Source organism: Equus caballus, chromosome 11, assembly GCF_041296265.1.
Source record: "Equus caballus isolate H_3958 breed thoroughbred chromosome 11, TB-T2T, whole genome shotgun sequence".
NCBI classification, from domain to species: Eukaryota; Metazoa; Chordata; class Mammalia; order Perissodactyla; family Equidae; genus Equus; species Equus caballus.
Genome location: NC_091694.1, coordinates 14214518 through 14232269, shown reverse-complemented (window position 1 = coordinate 14232269; position 17752 = coordinate 14214518). Strand labels below are relative to the sequence as shown.

The 17752-nt window shown below is 46.5% G+C and overlaps 1 protein-coding gene and 2 long non-coding RNA genes across 33 annotated transcripts in view; 1 reads left to right on the top strand and 2 right to left on the bottom strand.

The window, feature by feature from the left end:
* Positions 1 to 3254: 3254 nt before the first annotated feature.
* On the bottom strand, positions 3255 to 6575 carry LOC138916120 (uncharacterized). Its single transcript, XR_011422856.1, has 3 exons — positions 6421 to 6575; positions 4379 to 4484; positions 3255 to 3659 (listed from the first exon to the last, which is right to left on the bottom strand). It is a non-coding gene; the product is annotated as an uncharacterized lncRNA (long non-coding RNA).
* Positions 6576 to 6910: 335 nt separating this feature from the next.
* On the bottom strand, positions 6911 to 17625 carry LOC138916119 (uncharacterized). The gene is made up of 3 exons (XR_011422855.1): positions 17157 to 17625; positions 16332 to 16426; positions 6911 to 9235 (listed from the first exon to the last, which is right to left on the bottom strand). It is a non-coding gene; the product is annotated as an uncharacterized lncRNA (long non-coding RNA).
* HELZ (helicase with zinc finger) overlaps positions 17076 to 17752 on the top strand; it is a 176829-nt gene continuing 176152 nt past the window's right edge. For 4 of the 31 annotated variants that reach the window (XM_070225657.1, XM_070225648.1, XM_070225653.1 and 1 more), the window contains exon 1: positions 17141 to 17217. The gene's annotated coding sequence lies outside the window, so the exon portion shown is untranslated. Of the gene's footprint in view, positions 17218 to 17752 lie in introns of all 31 variants that reach the window. The other 27 variants (XM_070225666.1, XM_070225661.1, XM_023651613.2 and 24 more) reach the window with 10 other exon arrangements.

The window sequence follows — 17752 nt, the reverse complement described above, 5'->3', positions numbered from 1 at the left end:
GTATCCTTCAACGTTATCGTTTCATTTTGCTTGCACTTTGCACTTTGTGTAAATGGACTTACACGGTATGGACTCTTTCGTAATTGGCATTTTTGTTTGTCCGTTTTGTTTTGTTTTTTGTTTTATTTGTGTTTTCCTTTTTCTCCCCCAAGCCCCCCGGTACATAGTTGTGTATTTTCAGTTGTGTGTCCTTCTAGTTGCGGCACGTGGGACGCCGCCTCAGCATGGCTGCATGGCCTGATGAGCTGTGTCATGTCTGCGTCCAGGATTCCAACTGGCGAAACCCTGGGCCGCCGAAGCGGAGAGTGTGAACTTAACTACTCGGCCAAGGGCTGGCCCCTGTTTTTTTTTTGAGAAAGATTAGCCCTGAGCTAACATCCGCTGCCAATCCTCCTCTTTTTGCTGAGGCAGACTGGCCCTGAGCTAACATTGGTGCCCATCTTCTTCTACTTTATACGTGGGATGCCTACCACAGCATGGCGTGCCAAGCCGTACCATGTCCCCACCCGGGATCTGAACCAGCAAACTCCGGGCCACCAAATTGGAATGTATGCACTTAACCGGTGCCACCGGCTGGCCCCTGTAATTGGCATGTTTGGTTGGGCCTAGTTTGTGAGATTCATTCATGTTGTAGTTCATTCTTTCTCATTGTTATGTAGTATGCCATTGTACGAATATAGCCGTTGATTTACTTATTTTTTTTTATGGGCACATTCTTACATATTTTATTTTTTCTAGCTTTATTGAGGTATAACTGACAAATAAAATCGTATATATTTAAGTTGTCCAACATGATGATTTGATTATCTACATATTGTACTGCTAATGGTCTATGGCTAACAGGTTTTACCCAACTTTTGGGTATTACAAATAATGCTGCTGGGGGCTGGCCTGGTGGTGCAGTGGTTAAGTTCACACATTCCACTTCAGCGTCCTGGGGTTTACTGGTTCGGACCCCAGGTGAGGACCTATGCACCGCTTGTCAAGCCATGCTGTGGCAGGCACTCCACATAGAGAGGAAGATGGACACGGATGTTCGCTAAGGGCCAGCCTTCCTCAGCAAAAAAAAAAGAGGAAGATTGGCAGCAGATGTTAGCTCAGGGCTAGTCTTCCTCAGGAAAAAAAAATAATAATGCGGCTATGGACATCTTGTACATGTCTTTTGATGTATAGTTCACATATTTCTGTTGGACATATTCCTAAAGTGAGATTGCTGGGTTATAGAGTATGTTCAACTTTAGCAGATACCACCAAACAGTTTTTCAAAATGGTTTTTCAAAACTAGTTTAAACTCCCACCCAAATTGACTTGAGAGATTCCATTGTTCCACATTCTCACCAGCAGTCTGCCTTGTTGATCTTTTGGAGTATAGCCGTTCTGCTGGGTGTGTGGTGATATCTCATTATGATTTTAATTTGTATATCCCTGATTATTAGTGAGGCTGAACACTTTAAAACTTGTTTGTTGGTTTTTTGGATATCCTTTCCAGTGAATCGCCTGTTGAAGTCTTTTACCTTCTTTTCTTTTGGGTTGTTTGTTTTTTTCTTTTCTTTTTACTTCTTCTTCTCCCCAAAGCCCCCCAGTACCTAGTTGTATATTCTAGTTACGAGTGCCTCTGGTTGTGCCATGTGGGACGCCACCTCAGCATGGTTTGATTAGCAGTGCTAGGTCCATGCCCAGGATCTGAACAGGCAAAACCCTGGGCTGCTGAAGCAGAGCATGTGAACTTCACCACTCGGCCATGGGGCCAGCCCTGTTTGTTTTTTTTCTTATTGATCTGTAGGAGTTGTTTATTTATTCTGGCTATGAACCATTTGTAATACGTGTTGCAAATATCCCTTCCCACTTGTGACTTGTCTTTGCACTCTTTTAATGATATCTTTAAATGTACAGAAATTCTTAATGCAATTAAATTTATTAATTTTTTTTCTTTTTGGTTAGTGTTTTTTGTGTCCTGTTTAAGAAGTCTTTCCTATCCTCAGGTTGTAAAGATAGTCTTCAATATTATCTTCTAGTTCAGAACTGTCCATTATGGTAGCCGTTTATGGTTATTTAAATGAAAATTAATTGAAATGGAATAAAACAAAAAAAATTCAGTTGCTTGTACTGAACAGCACAGATCATAGAATATTTCCATTTTATCTTGGTCTATATTATTCTAGAAGCTTTCTTGTTTTGTCTTTCACAGTTAGATCTCCGATTCACCTGGAGTTAATTTTTTTAGGGGGTGGGGTGGGGGTCAGCTTTCATTTCTTTTGCATGGATATCCAACTGTCGTAGCACCATGGAATGAAAAACCTGTCTTTCCTTCTCTGGTCTGCAGTTTCACCTTTGATGTAAATCCAGCATTCAAACAGGAAGTGTTTGTCTCTGTGCTCTCAACTCTCTTCTTTCTATATATTTGCACCCAAACCACATTGTCTTAATTTCTGTAGCTTTTTAATAAGTTTCGATATCTGGTAGAGCAAGTCCTGTTACTTAGTGTTTCTTTCAAAGTGTCATGATCAGGGGCTGGCCCAAGGCATAGTGGTTAAGTTCACCAGCTCTGCTTTGGCAGCCTCAGGCTTCACCAGTTCAGATCCTTGGCACGGACCTAGCAACTCTCATCAAGCCATGCTGTGGAGGCATCCCACATAGAAGAACTAGAATGACTTACAATTAGGATACACAACTATGTACTGGGGCTTTGGGGAGAAAAAAACCCCAGGAAGATTGGCAACAGATGTTAGCTCAGGGCCAATCTGCTTTACCAAAAAGCATACCTTAAAAGAAAAAAAGAAAAGTGTCATGATCATGCTTGGCCATCCACATTTCCTAATAAATTTTTTTTTTTTGAGGAAGATTAGCCCTGAGCTAACATCTGCCACCAATCCTCCTCTTTTTGCTGAGGAAGACTGGCCCTGAGCTCACATCCATGCCCATATTCCTCTGATTTATATGTGGGATGCCTACCACAGCATGGCTTGCCAAGCAGTGCCATGTCCACACCTGGGATCTGAACTGGCGAACCCTGGGCCACCAAAGCGGAACGTGCGCACTTAACCGCTGAGCCACTGGACCAGCCCCCCTAATAAATTTTAGAATTGGTTTATCACCAATTGTTGCATAAGAATCAATATTTAGAGATTTTGATATGGTTATATTTAATCTATAGACCATTTAGGGGTGAACCTACTTCTTGATACTTTTGAGTCTTTAAAGCCTTCTACATTGTATTTGAGTCAGGGTGTTCAGAAACAGATGCTGAGATGGAATTTGGAGCACGAGTGTTTATGAGAAGAAGGGGAAAGAAGCAAAACTGGACAATGGAAAAAATCAAAATCAGACCTGACAAAGCTTTGGCCCCCCTGGTGGGGAGCTTTGGAGCAATTATTGCTGTGGCAGCATCTTGTATTGGGTTGAAATGTCCACGCTGAGCCATGGAAGGGCAGGAAGGGTGACCCCAGGCAGAGAAGCTCTCAGCAAGTGAGGCAGGCCCTGAAGAGCTGCCAGCTGGAGGCTGTGCACTCCTCGTAGCTAGGCAGCATGTCTTTTCATGAAGGAAGATCTGGGTGTATCTGGTATTTCCAGGTCTACACAGTTCATTCCTTGCACCACTGGGATCCACTTCTCTATATGCATTCCAGGAGCAGCTCCCAGATTCCAGTGGGCTTCTCTTCCTGAAGGGAAACTTAAAAGACAGAGGTTAGTGGGATGGACTACAGCTTCCTTCACTACAGTTGGTCTTGGGGCCAATGGTCTTGGTCGATATCCTTTACTAATTCTAGATTGCCCCACCCTCAGCTTTACGTCTGCTGGCCTCCATGGCTGACTTAGTGGAAAAACTCAGATCCTCTTCCAAGGGGCACAAGTCCCTGGTCATCATCATACCCTTCTCAAGCTGGGTTGCTGTTCCTGTCCATTTATAGTTACATTTGGACAAAGGAGTACCAAGAGATGCCCACGAGGACCACCTGGGTTCTATGATATTCCTCCTTGCTCCCATTTTGTAACATCATCCCTACCTGTTTGTAATGATCAGGGTCAATTACCCTGCCGAGATGGTGACTTTTCTCTCCTCCTGGCCCTGGACATGAGGAACCCGAAGTATACAGGTAGCAGCCATAGTTTATAATTCAGTGGGACTCTTACTGTGTCCTCTGGCAGAAGTGTAACCTCTTTGGGGACCAGGACCACTAACAATTCCATATGGCATCTTTCCCCACCATTAACACCTCCAACAACATAAGTACGAGATGCAACACTTTATCTTTTCCTCTGGAGGGATGTCCTGGTATGCCCCTGACCACTGTCCCCTAAACATTTTATGAATGTGGTAGGCCCCTGAATCTTCTCAAGGTTTATCTCCAATCCTCTAAAGTGCATGTGTCGTACCAACCTTCCAGCCACCTTTCAGTCATCCAGCCTGATCAACACGATGTTTTCAATGTAATGGGTCAATGTGATGTTTTGCTGGATGTCAGGATGGTCAAGATCTCTTTGGACTATAATATGATAGAGAGTGGGAATGTTAAGCTAGCCCAGGGCAAAACTATAAATGTATATTTCTGTCCATTTCACATGAATGTGAACTGTTTTTGATCTTTACTGAATGGGATAGAAAAGATCACATTTGGCAAATCAATGACCCCATACCATGCACTGGAGTCTATTTTCATCTGATTTAGCAAAGATACCATACCTGGCATGGTGGTTGCAGCTAGGGCTACTACTTGGCTCTGGTGAATCTGTGATAGTCTACATTTATCCTCAAGGATCTTTTCAGTTTTTGCAGGGGCCAGAGTGGGGACCATCGCATTTGTATTCCTTAGATCCTTATGGGTCACACAAATTTCTCCCATCCTCTTTGGATATGATATTGCTTTTGAGTTACAAATGTGGCCAGGGAAGGGAGATAGTTCAGAGACTTCCACTTGACATTCTCTGTTATGATAGCTCTTATCCCATAGACCAAGGCCCAACCGTGGGGAATGTGCCAATATCAACTATGTCAATCTCGATTGCACATTCAGGGCCCAGGGAAACGACCACTGAGGGGTTTGTGGACACAGTGGGCCCCTGTAAGCTGGACAATGTCTAGGATTCCATTCATTATCTGGTCCCTATTTACTGTAACTCTAACTGGGGGCTCATGATGATGCCTTAGATCTCTGGGTATCAATGTCAACTCAGACCTGTGTCCACTAGTCCTCTAAATGCCTGGGTACTTCTCTTTCCCCTGTGCACAGTTACCCAAGTAGATGGCCATAGGTCTCTTTGGGGAGGGCTGGGCTGGGGGGAATTACTACCAAGTCCACTTGCATGGTGTTACAATATCCTTCCTAGTGACATGGCCACCTCTTTAGTCAGTGACTTAACTCCAGAAACAGAGCAAGAAAATATCACTTTTTGTTGTGATGACCATCCTCCGCCTCCCAGCCAACCATCCTTGATTTCCTCTGCTCATATAAGCTGAGTGATACCCTTGTTGGCTGCCTATCCATTTTGTCCCTGGGGATGCCTGACTCTAGTAACCATCACCCTAATTCTTTGGGCATTAAGCTCCCTTGGCTGCCATTCTGACCCCGACTGTAATTATGGTACTCGGGACCACCCCCCTCCCCCCCGTTCCTGGTGATTAAGCACTACCACCTGGCTTCTTTTGTTTCAGGATCCTATCATCCCGATTGCTATTGACCAGCCAAGTTCTGTAACAGCCTGCCCTGCTGTCAGCCCTGGCCTACCTAGCAGAGTCACCACTGAACTTCTTGGTGGAGCTGGTGCCCCTCAAACCAGCACATTCTTTATGGCCTGGTAAACAGTGTGTCTTTTGGGCCTTTCTGTGGAACATAACCAATATCTGGTGGGTCTTCTGGCCGTTCAGTGTTCCCACGATACCCTGAGCCTGTTAATTTACTTCCCCACCTTCTATCACGGCAATTCTGGAATTTCAACTTTGCTTAGCACAGACCATCCCATTTTCCACAGTTCTGGTGAGTTTGCACCTGGGATCCTTACCAGGCTATATCTCAGGAGAGCACTCCCAAGTCAACAGACTCTTCTTACCCAATTTTATATTCTGGCTCCCTGGATCAAGCACCATTAGAATCTAGTCCCTGGTTGCTGCAGGTGCATCCTGGCTAGGCCTCGCAGCTCTTTTGTGGGGTATAGTCCCTTAGCATGTACCTGGCAGGTGTATGCTGTGACTTAACCCAGTTATAGGCATAGTGGCTGAGGAGACGGAATTGTGAGAAGAACCTATACTCTTCTCAGGGAGAGGCTTCTGGATGGTGGTCTAGCAAGTGGAAGTGCTAACTCTTACTGGGGGGTATGGGGATTCTGCAAGCTCAGGAGGTTCACAGGATTCTGGGGAGTCAGAATCTCCAGTCATTGCCCATATGTCTCTATCCCATCCAGGGCCCTGCCCTTGGCAGAACCGACCTGCCTTTGCTGGGTGTTTCATCTTCTTCAGCTTGGTGCTTAGTTTTCTCTGCCTTGCCACTGGAGGAGATGAGAGCTTCATTAGATGCAGTGCAGGAGGGCTCTGGTTTTCACACCTGGCTTTCAATTGCCTAATACCTTCAGCTGTTTATCATCTTTCTGTAGAGCATTAATGATGCTTATCAATGGCCATCAAATTCCATTATCACTATAGCAACCATTTCCCCCAAAAGTCTCAAGTGCCTGGTAGACTACATCTGCTAGTGCTTTTATTTTGACCTGGACACCCTCCTCATGTACCAACAATGAGTGTGAACAAGTGAACCAACACCTTGTGCCAAGGGCTGGCTGAGACCCACCAACCTACCACCAGTGATGGGACATCCTCACCAGCTGATTCTAAACTCCATCTTATCACCTGCTTTCTCAGACCACTCCTGGTATCAGCTCTCATAGGTTAGGTTCTTCAGAAGCAGAGGCAGAGACAGAGTTTAAGTCGCAAGATGTTTATTAGGGATCCACATTTGTGGAAGGAAAGGGAGGCAGCAAGACTGGGCAGAGGGAGTACCAGCCCTACAAGCTTCGGTCAACGTGGCAGGGAGTTGCCCTCAGTCTCAAGGGTTTTGAAGTGTCCTGCATTGGGTCAGAATGGCCAGGCTTTTATGTCCCTGTATCCCTCAGTCACTGTATGTATGCTGTTCTGGGAGCCTCAGGCAAGGCAGATCACGGCTAAGGCAGATCCTGAAGGAGCTGGCTGTGTGCAGACCACGTCTGCATGGCTGAGCAGAAAGTTCTTTCTTGAAGGGCTGCTAGCTGACATTTCTATGTCTGCCACACATGGTGTACTCCCATTTACTTAGATTTTCCTTTCTTTCTTTCAATAATGTTTAGTTTTGCATAGAGGTCTGGCACACATTTCATTAGATTAATTCCTATGTATTCAATATTTTGACACTGTTGTAAGGTATCGTCTTAAACTTTTTATATTCTACCTGAGTATTTGCTTTATATAGTAGATACTTTTTTTGTTGTTAATGTCATCAAGTCAATTCCGAATCCTAGGGATGTGTGTACAGCAGACCTGAACCCAGCCCCGTCTTGTGCACCATCCTCTCATCTTCTGGTGCTGTATCAGACAGTGTCCTCCTGCTGTTCACACGGGTTTCGTGGCCAGTTTTTTCGGAAGGGGTGGCCAGGTCCTTCTTCCTAGTCTGTCATAGTCTGGAAGCTCTGTTGAAACGTGTCCACCACGGGTGACCCTGCTGGTATTTGAAATACCGGTTGCATAGCTTTCCACATCACAGCAAATGTGGCCACAATATGACAAGCGACAGACAGGTGGTGTGGTTCTCTGACCAGGAAACGAACCCAGGCTGTGACAGTGAGTCCCAAATTTTAACCACTAGACCACTGGGGCTGGCTATAGTTTATACTAGTATGTAGAAATACATTTTAATATCAATACTAGCAACCTTACGAAACTCACTGATTAATTCTAACGATATACTTGTGGATTTTTCTACAAAATCAGGTCATCTTGTAAACAATGATAGTTCTTCCTTTTCAAACTTATATCTTTCACTTTTCTCTTGTACTATTTACTGCACTGGCTTGGTCCTCCATTATGACGTTGAATAGAAGTGGTCAAAGCAGACATCCAAAGGGAGAGCTTTTAATATTTCACTATTTGGTATGATGCTTGTAGGTTTTTGTCCATCTATACTATTTGGCATGTTTGTTGAAGGTTTTGTACACCCTTTACAAAGCTAAGAAAATCCTTTTCTATTCCTACTTTGCTGGCACATATATATTTTTTTTAAAAATCATAACTGATGCTGAATTTTATTCAATGCTTTTCCTAAAGTATCTATTAAAATGATCATGATTCCTCTTTTTTATTCCATTAATATGGCGAATTACACTGACTGATTTTTGAATGTTAAACCAAGTTAAAATTCCTAGAATAAGCCCACCATGGTCGTGATATATTATCTTCTTTATGTATTGCTGGATTCACTTTGCTAGTCGTTTGTTTATAAGCTTTATATCAAGGTTTATGAGTGAGATTAGTCTGTCATTTTCCTTTCTTGTAATGTCTTTTGTTAGGTTTTGGTATCAAGGTTATGTTGGCCTTGTAGAATGAGTCAGGGGTTATTTCCTTTTTCTATTTTCTGTAGGAGTTTGTCTAAGATTTGTGCTATTTCTTCCTTAAATATAACTTATTGGTGCAGCTCTCTAGCCTGGAGTTTTCTTTGTAGGAAGATTTTAAATTATAGGCTTAATTTTAAAAAGTAGATACAGGACTATTCAGGCGTTATGTTTCCTATTGTGCCAGTTTGGTAAATTGCATTCTCAAGGAATTTGTCTATTTCAACCAAATTTTCAGACTTCTTGGCGTTAAACTGTTCATAATATTGTCTCATTATCTTTCTAATGATCGAAAAATCTGTAGAAATGTTCCTTTTTTCATTTTTTGGCATTATTTGTGCTTTTAAAAATTAGTCTCACCAAGAGCTTATTAATTTTATTAGTCATTTCAAAGAATTAACTTTTGACTATGTTTCCTTTTATTTGCACTTCCTTTGTGCTTAATTAGTTGTTCTTTTTCTAATTTCCCATGAAGAATACTTTCTTTAGGGGCCGGCCTTGTGGCCGAGTGGTTAAGTTCATGCGCTCTGCTTCTATGGCCCAGGGTTTTGCCAGTTCAGATCCTGGGCGTGGACATGGCACCGCTCATCAGATCATGCTGAGGTGGCGTCCCGCATAGCACAATCAGAGGCACTCACAACTAGAATATACAACTATGTCCTGAGGGCTTGGAGAGAAGAAGAAAAAAAAATAGGCGACAGATGTTAGCACAGGTGCCAATCTTAAAAAAAAAAAAGAATACTTTGTTTATTCTTATTTCAGGCTTATTTTCTATTACATGTATCTAAAAATTTAACTTTCCATGTTAGCATGGCTTTAGCTACATCTTAATTTGGGATGTAGTATTTTCAAAAACTTTCAGCTTAAAATATTTTCTAATTCCCATTGTGACTTTTCAATCCATGAGTTATTTAGCAGTTTATATATTTTTCAAATATGTAGATATTTTCTGCTTACTTTTTTCTTATTTTCTAGCTTAATTACATCATTGTCTGAGAATGTGCTCTGTATGATTTAGATCATTTGAAATTTGTTGAGACTTGCTATATTGCCTAGCGTTTTCATAAACATTCCATGTACCCTTGAACAGAATTTGTGATCTGCAATTTTGGTACAGTGTTCTTTATATATTTCTATTAGGTAAAGTTTGCTTATCCAGTTGCTCAAATCCATTTCTTACTAGTTTTTCATCTGCTTGTTCCAACAGTTACTGATATAGATATCTCCCACTATAATTGTAGATTTGTTTCTATCTCCTTGCAATTCTGCCCACATTTCCGCTTTATATCTTTTGAGGCTATGTGTATTAGGCACAAACAAATTTAGAATTGCTCTATCTTCTTGGTGAATTAAGCACATTATCATTATGAAGTGTCCCTCTTTAGTTCTGGTAATGCTTTTTGCCATAAAGTCTACTTTCTTTTGGTTAGTTTTTGCATGGTTTGTCTTTTTTAATTTAAAAAATTGTGGTAAAATACACATAACATACAACTTACCACCTTAACCATTAAATTTTTTTTCTTCTTCTTGACACATAATATAAAATTTACCAGTTTAACCATTTTTAAGTGTACAGTTCAGCAGTGTTAGGTACATTCACATTGCTTTGCAATTGGTCTCCAGAACTTTTTGTCTTGCAAAATTGAAAACTCTACACTCATTTAACAATTCCCCAGACTCCCCTCCCCCAAGCCCCAACAACCATCCTTCTGCTTTCTGTCTATGAATCTGACTACTTTAGGCACCTCATAAATAGAATCATAGTCATTTGTTTTTCATGACTTGTTTATTTCACTTAGCATAATGTCCTCCAGGTTCATCCATGTTGTAGCATGTGTCAGCATTTCCTTCCTTTTTAAGGCTGAATAATATTCCATTGTATGTATATACCACTTTATTTATTTTTTTTTGCTGAGGAATATTCTCCCTGAGCAAACATCTGTGTCAATCTTCCTCTATTTTGTATGTGGGATGCGGCCACAGCATGGCTGCCAACAAGTGGTGTAGGTCGGCACCCGGAACCGAACCTGGGACACCTAAGCAGAGTGCGCTGAACTTAACCACTAGGCCACAGGGCTGGCCCCCGTACATACCACATTTTTCATTGATTCATCTGTTGATGTACACTTAGGTTGCTTCCACTTTTTTGCTATTGTGAATAATGATGCTTTGAACATGGGTGTACAAATATCTATTTGAGCTCTTGCTTTCAATTTTTTTTTGTATATACCCAGAAGTGGAATTGTTGGGTCATATGGTAATTGTTTAAGTTTTTGAGAAACTGCTATAGTGTTCCATAGTGGCTGCACCATTTTACATTGTCACTAACAATGCACAAGGATTCTAATTTCTCCACATCCTTGTCAACACTTGCTATTTTCTGTTTTCTTTCTTTCTTTTTTTTTCTGAGGAAGATTCACCCTGAACTAACATCTGTGCCAACCTTCCTGTATTTTTTAGTATGTGGGCCACTAGCACAGCATGGCAGCTAACAGAGTGGTGTAGGTCTGCACCTGAGAACCTAACTCACGCCACTGAAGTAGAGTACATTGAACTTAACCACTCCGCCACTGGGGCTGGGTGCCCTGCCCCCTCCTTTGATAATAGCTACCCTAATGAGTGTGCGGTGATACTTACTCTTGACTCAAGTTGCTGTCAAAAGCAAAGGTCCTTAGGGCACAAGTACCCCAAATTTCAGAATCTCCTCCCTGTTCTGTCTATCCTTGGTAGTTTTCCACTTGTGTTAACCTTCCAGATGTGTTCAAGCAGATGTTCTGAAGAATATATTGTCTGTTTTGTTTTAGTTGTCCTCAGTGGGGAGATTAGTCTGAATTATCTTGTCTACCATCACTTCTTTTCTTTTTCTTTTTTTTTTTTTGCTGGGAAAGATTCACCCTGAGCTAACACCTGTTGCCAATCTTCCTCTCTCTCTCTCTTTTTTTTCTTCCCCAAAACCCCAGTACATAGTTGTATATTCTGGTTGTAAGTCTTCCTAGTTCTTCTATGTGAGCTGTGGCCACAGCATGGCTACTGACAGATGAGTGGTGTGGTCCTGTGCCTTGGAACTGAACCTGGGCCACCAGAGCAGAATGTGCCAAACTTTAATCACTAGGCCACCAGGGCTGGCTCATCACTTCTTTTCTATATCTCAGGGAGAAGTGAAGCGGGTCTAAAAGGGGAGTTTAAGGGGGCCAGCCCTGTGGCTGGGTGGTTAAAGTGCTGTGCGTTCTGCTTCAGCAGCCTGGGCTCATGGGTTCAGATCCCAGGAGCAGGCCTACACAACTTGTGAGGCCGTGCTGTGGTGGAGACCCACATACAAAATAGAAGAAGATTGGCACAGATGTTAGCTCAGGGCTAATCGTCCTCAAGCAAAAAAAGAGCAAGATTGGCAACAGATATTAGGTCAGAGCTAATCTTCCTCAAAAAAATTAAAAATAAATAAATAAAAATTAAAAAAATAAAAGGAGTGTAAGATTCCCAGGATTTAATATGCCTTCATTTTTTTCACCCATGTTATCTCCCACTACTACATTTTAAGTGATTTAGAGTAGATATCCTGGCTAAGCACTCACAGGGGCTCAAATTAATAGTTAGTGAATTCTTGTTAGATTAAGTGGGAAGAAAATGAGAACAAAATCTATGAAAGAAAAAGGAGAGGGGAAAGTGAAGGAAAACTTGAGTGGAACAGAAATGGAGGAGGTGGAAAAGCAGAAGGGAGAAAAGAAGAAGAAAGAGGTGAAAATGGGGAAGAACAAAATTAAAGGAAATTCCCTTTAGTTTTACCAAAGCCTCCAGCCAACGATTCTCTAGAAATCCAGAGTTTCTACTTCTTTAACTAAAACAAAAAAATCGTTTTACATGGTCCTCTCCTTGCCAGCTATTCACTAATTTTCATGATTGGTCATGGAAAAGGGAATTCATTCATTCACTTACAAATATTTATTAAGTCCGTACTATGTGCTAAGCTCTGGCACTGAGGATTGACACATTAATGGACAAAACCTACATATGTCCCTGTCTTCAGTGAGCTTCCATTCTAGAGGGCTGTAACGACCAGGGTGTAGTAATAAGGGTGCTAGACGCTACAAGAAATAGATCACAAGTTCTCAGTGGATTAACATAACAAAGGTCTACTGTCTGCTCAACATAGAGTCCAATGCATGTAATTTTGGTCAGGCAGATTTCCACAGTCACACTTTTGCTCTAAGTCCATTTGTAAGAACTAGTCACATAGGCCCAGCTAGATGCAAGGGCATAGCTGGGAAATGTAGTTCTCAGCAACAATTAGAAGTCTTTGTTCATCAGCAAGCTGACTCTTCACATGGAAAGAGACAGACAAGAGAATGAATAACTAAACAAATTACTTATTATGTTAGAGGGTGATAAATGCTATGGGAAAAAAGAACAGAGAGAAATAGAGCGTGTGTGTGTCGAGGAATAATGAAATTTTAAGTAGAATGATGAGAAAGAGAGTCACTGGGGCGAGCAAAAGCTTGAAGGATGCGAAGGAGTGAGCCATGTGGATATGCTACTGCAGGAGAGAATACTCAAAAGGGAGGCCATTATGGCTGAAGCAGAGCAAGGGCACCAGAGGTGCGTGATGAGATCAGAGATGAGAGGAGGCAGACTGGGTGGAACTTTGGTTTCTCCCCTGAAGGAGATGAGTAGAAATCAGAGGGTTGAGTGCAGAGGAGAGATAGGATTTGATTTGCATTTTATCTAGACTAATGTGGCCGCTATGTTGAGAACAGGCTGGATGGGGGCAAAGGAGAGGAGATTACAGTGGATTGGACCAGCGTGGCAATGATGGAGGTGATGAGAAACAGTAAGATTCTGGATACATTTCGAAGGCAAAACAGGATTTGCAGATGGACTGAAGGTGGAGTTCGAGAGAATGACAGCAAGGATTGTGGCCTGAACAATTTTAAGGATTGAGCTGGCAGTAATGGAGGTGGGGAATACTGTGGTGAGCATATTTGTTGGGGGAGATCAAGAATTCAGTCCTGGGTGCCCACCCTGTGGCAGAGTGGTTAAGTTCGCAGACTCCCCTTCGGTGGCCCAGGGTTTCCCCAGTTCGGATCCTGGGTGTGGACCTAGCACTGCTCATCAAGCCATGCTGAGGCAGCGTCCCACACAGCAGAGCCAGAAAGACCTACAACTATGTACTAGGGGGCTTTGGGGAGAAGAAACAAAACAAAGCAGATTGGCAACAGATGTTAGCTCAGGTGCCAATCTTTAAAAAAACAAAGGAATTCAGTTCCGGACATGCTGAGTTTGAGATGTCTATGAGAGATCTAAGTGGAGATGCCAGGAATCTGAAGCTCAGGAGAAAGCTGTGGGCTGAAGCCATAGGTTTGGAGTTCTTCCTCAGGGTAAGATGGTTACGTAAAGCCTTGAGACTGAAAGAAACCTGGCGGGGGGGGGGGGGGGGGGAGTTGTAGATGAATAAGAGACCCAAGGACTGAGCCTTGGGACTGGAAAGAAGAGAGCATGGCCAGTGGGGGTTAAGCAGGAAAACACTAGGAAGGATGTGGTGGGAGTGAATGGGGAATTATTTAGGGCTGTGTGTTTATGAGATCAGAATCAGGATGGACCTCCATTAACCTTGGCGGAGGAGGCTGTTTTCCCCATGTCCCTTCTTAGCTGCCCACCTCTAGCTGTGCACAGTGGGAGTGGTCTAAAGAGAAGGGCAGCGCCTCAGCAGCTCATGCCATGCTTCACTCTCTTTCACCACCACCCCCTCTCTCAATAAAAGTTTGGTCATTCATTCAACAAATACATACACACATATCTTTATGTGCCAGGCCCTAATCTAGGCACTAAGTGAACAAGCCAGACAAGGCCTGTGTCCTTATGGGGCATACGCTCCAATGGGACTAGGGCAGATAATTAACACCCAACAAATAGACAAACAAGAACATTTCTAACCCAGGGTAAGAGAATAGTGACCTGTTTTGGTTAAGGGGATCTCAAAAGTCCTGTGCGAGGGGGTGACATTTGAGCTGAGACGTGAGTGCTGAAAAGAGGATCATGAGATCTGGCGGAACGAGGTTCTGGCTGGAAGGAAGCTCGGGTGCTACAGAGGAAAAATTCACTGTGGTTTATCACAGTGAGGGAGTAGGGGCAGGAGCCACCTCACACGGGATCTTGTAGGCCATGGTTAGGAATTTATTCCAAGAATGATGGCGGCGCCTTTGAGGGGGTTAAGCAAAGGAGTCACGTGACGCCATTTTGCAAACGTCACTGGGTTGGTCAGATGAAGAACTGACTGTAGGGGGCAGAGTGGAGGCAAGGAGAAGCATTAGGAGGCTATCTCGTTCAGGCAACAGGTGGTGTGGTGTCTTGGGCAAGGATGGACCAGGATGCTCCCCAGCGTGGAGGAATGGGTCAGATAGTCACATAAATTGAGTGCTTCTCAGGGTGAAGGCCTAAAAATGGCAAAGAAAGGTACCTACTAAAGAAACGTTCGGGAGGCAGTCTTTGCCCTCAGCTTGTTTAAACAGTGTTTAATTATAGGAAACTCAGACCACACACCCAAAGGTGCTTTGTAAATATAAATATCCACTTAATAAGTGCATTGGAGTCTCTAAGTCCTGAAGGGGAATTGGAAGAGGAGCAACTGGGGTACCCCGCAAAGAGGAGATTCTGGAGCCTTCTTTAGAAGGGAGAGGCACGCATTTTCCAGGGGCAGCCGCAGAAGGCCGCGAGCGTGCTGCGTCCCGCCCCCTAGCCCAGGGCCCCGCGGGGCTGCCTGCGCCGACCGTCTAAGAACCTGGCTCCAGGCTCCAATTTCCCAACTCTTTCGGAGCTCAGATGCGAGTGACTCAGGGGAGGTCCCTCCCAGGCACACCGCGTTCTCGGCTGGCCGAGAGTGACTCATTACCTCGCTCCCTCCTCACGGCTGACCCCGGGCCAATCCCTTAATGAGTCTACACCTCACTCTCCGCATCAGGCCGGGACAATTGCCCGGTGGAGTTTTTAGCTCCCCTGGGGCAGGGCTCGTGTCAGCAACCGTCCAGGTTCCTCGAGAGAGGCTTCACGTCGGGTCTGGAGGAGCCCAAAACCGTTGGGGAGACACCAGGCCCTCCCCGTGCACCGAAGGGAGGGTTTAATGCCCGTGCATTCTTCGAATTTTAGAGCCACTGAACAGCATTTTGTACTGAATGCAGTTTCGCAAGCACTGATGTCCTGGAGGATTTTCCCTTGGACACATCCTTGTAAAAACTTGCTGGGGCGGGGGGGGGCGGAAGCATCCACAGCAGGCCTGCAAAGTCTGCAAAGCAGACAGCAGAGGTACTGGGAAGTGAGAGAGCGGGGGAACTCACCAAGGGACTCCTGGGGGCAAGGGGACCACTGCGCGAGGGCGCGGGCGAGTGCTCGGCTAGCTCCGCGCCACCGAACGCCGGCGGCGAAAGTCGGGGAGAGCTCGGCTCCCCTGCAAAGAGCCCGCCAGCCCGAGCGGCGGCCGATGGCTGCAGGGTCGCTCGCTCGGGTCCCCGGGTGGCGTCTCGGCGCCCCCTACTTCTAGCTGGGCGACTACCCCGTGACAGCCGGGCGACTCCGGACGTCCCCCCACAACCCCTGGCGGGAGTGGCGCCCGCCGTCTTCCCCTCGCCGCCCCGCTGGGACCCGGCAGGTAGACCAGGGCGGGTGCACCCCCCTTCCAGCCCCCGACCCTCCCGGGGACCCTCCCCCGAGCCCTGACGTGGGGACGCGGGAAGCACGTCCGGGCGGGAGCCCGAAGCACGCGCCCCCCAAGTTACCTGCCTCAGGAAGTCACAGTGCGCACGCAGCCGGGACTGGAAAGGGGAGGATTCGGCAGAGCCCAAAGCCACATTCCTAGGGGAGGGGTTCCCACCTAGAGGGTCGCAGATCACGTTACCGGCCGAGGGAGGAGACAACGGGAGGGCGAGTAAACACGGGTAAAAGTTGCATTTAGCTTATTACTTCCTCTCTACCCCCTCAAGCGCGCTTCGACGCTGGTTGGTTCGGGGACACAGTGTCACCCAGAGCCCAGAGCCCAACGGCCCCGCAGTGGTTTGTCAGGACCGAAGCAGGTCCGCGGATGCGGGAGTCAGAGCGCCGGCTGGTTTGCGGGGCCGCCGGACTCCTGGGCCCTGAGGGCGACCCCCGGCTGCCCGGGGGCGGGAAGCCGGCTGCAGGAGCCCGCCGCCGTGCACCGAGGATCTAGAGCAGTAACAGACGCATAAATGCGCATAAATAAATCAATGAGCAGCTTTTTGCCGCCAGCAGCAGGCAAACCTCGGGCTGATTAAATGCAGACGTGCGGTGTCTGCCAGGGCAGGAGGGCGGCGGGGCAAAGGGAACAGGCGTGGAGGCGAGAGATGGGGGGAAGGGAGGCCAGGGCAGGAGCAAGGGGAAAACCCAAAGCCACATTTAAAAAATGGGGGTGAGTTTTAAATGCCAGCAGCCCGCAGGAGGGGAGGGGGCCGGGCTGCGGGCGCCTGGGCCAGCCCGCCACCGGGGGCAACTTTCAGGCGGGAGGTGCGGCCGGAGGGGCGGCGCCGGCGGCGGGAGGCGGGAGTCGGGGGCCGAGGGGGGGAGTCACTTTAAAGGCTCTTTCTTACCCATAATGCTTTGTGGGGACGTTGACAAGTGGATCCAAGATGGCGTAGAAAGTAATGACAGGTAAGTCCTGACTTCCCCCTTCTCCGCTGCTGGGACCGCTCCGCGACCTGCCGGAGCCCTCCAGGGAGGGGACTGGACTCCCCTCCGGTCCCCGGGGCCCCGGGAGAGGCGGCCTGGGGCGGGGTAGGAGCCCGGGCGGCCCGCGGCGGGGCCCGGGAAGCGGGGCTCTTCGAGGCGAGGCCCGGACGCTGGGGCTGTTTACAGCTTCTTCCCCTCCTCAGTCCCCTTCCCCTCCGCTGGGGGCCGCGGCGCCCTCGGCCCCGGGCGTGGAGGGGGCCTTGCGGACCCGGGCCGCGAGCCTGCGGGAGGTTCCTCCCGCCGCGGGTGCTCCGGGCGGGGGAGACGAGCCTCCTTGCACGCTCCCCTCCTCCGGGTCGCGGCTGGGGGTGGGGAGCGGGCGGGCCTCCCACGCCCGGCCCGATGGCCCCCTGGGCGCTCGGACTTCACCCGGGGGGCGGGGGCCGGAGGGTGGGCGTCGGGAAAAGTGGGTCAGGGTGCGCCCCCTCCCTCCCCCGCCTGGGGCTGTTGCCTCAGC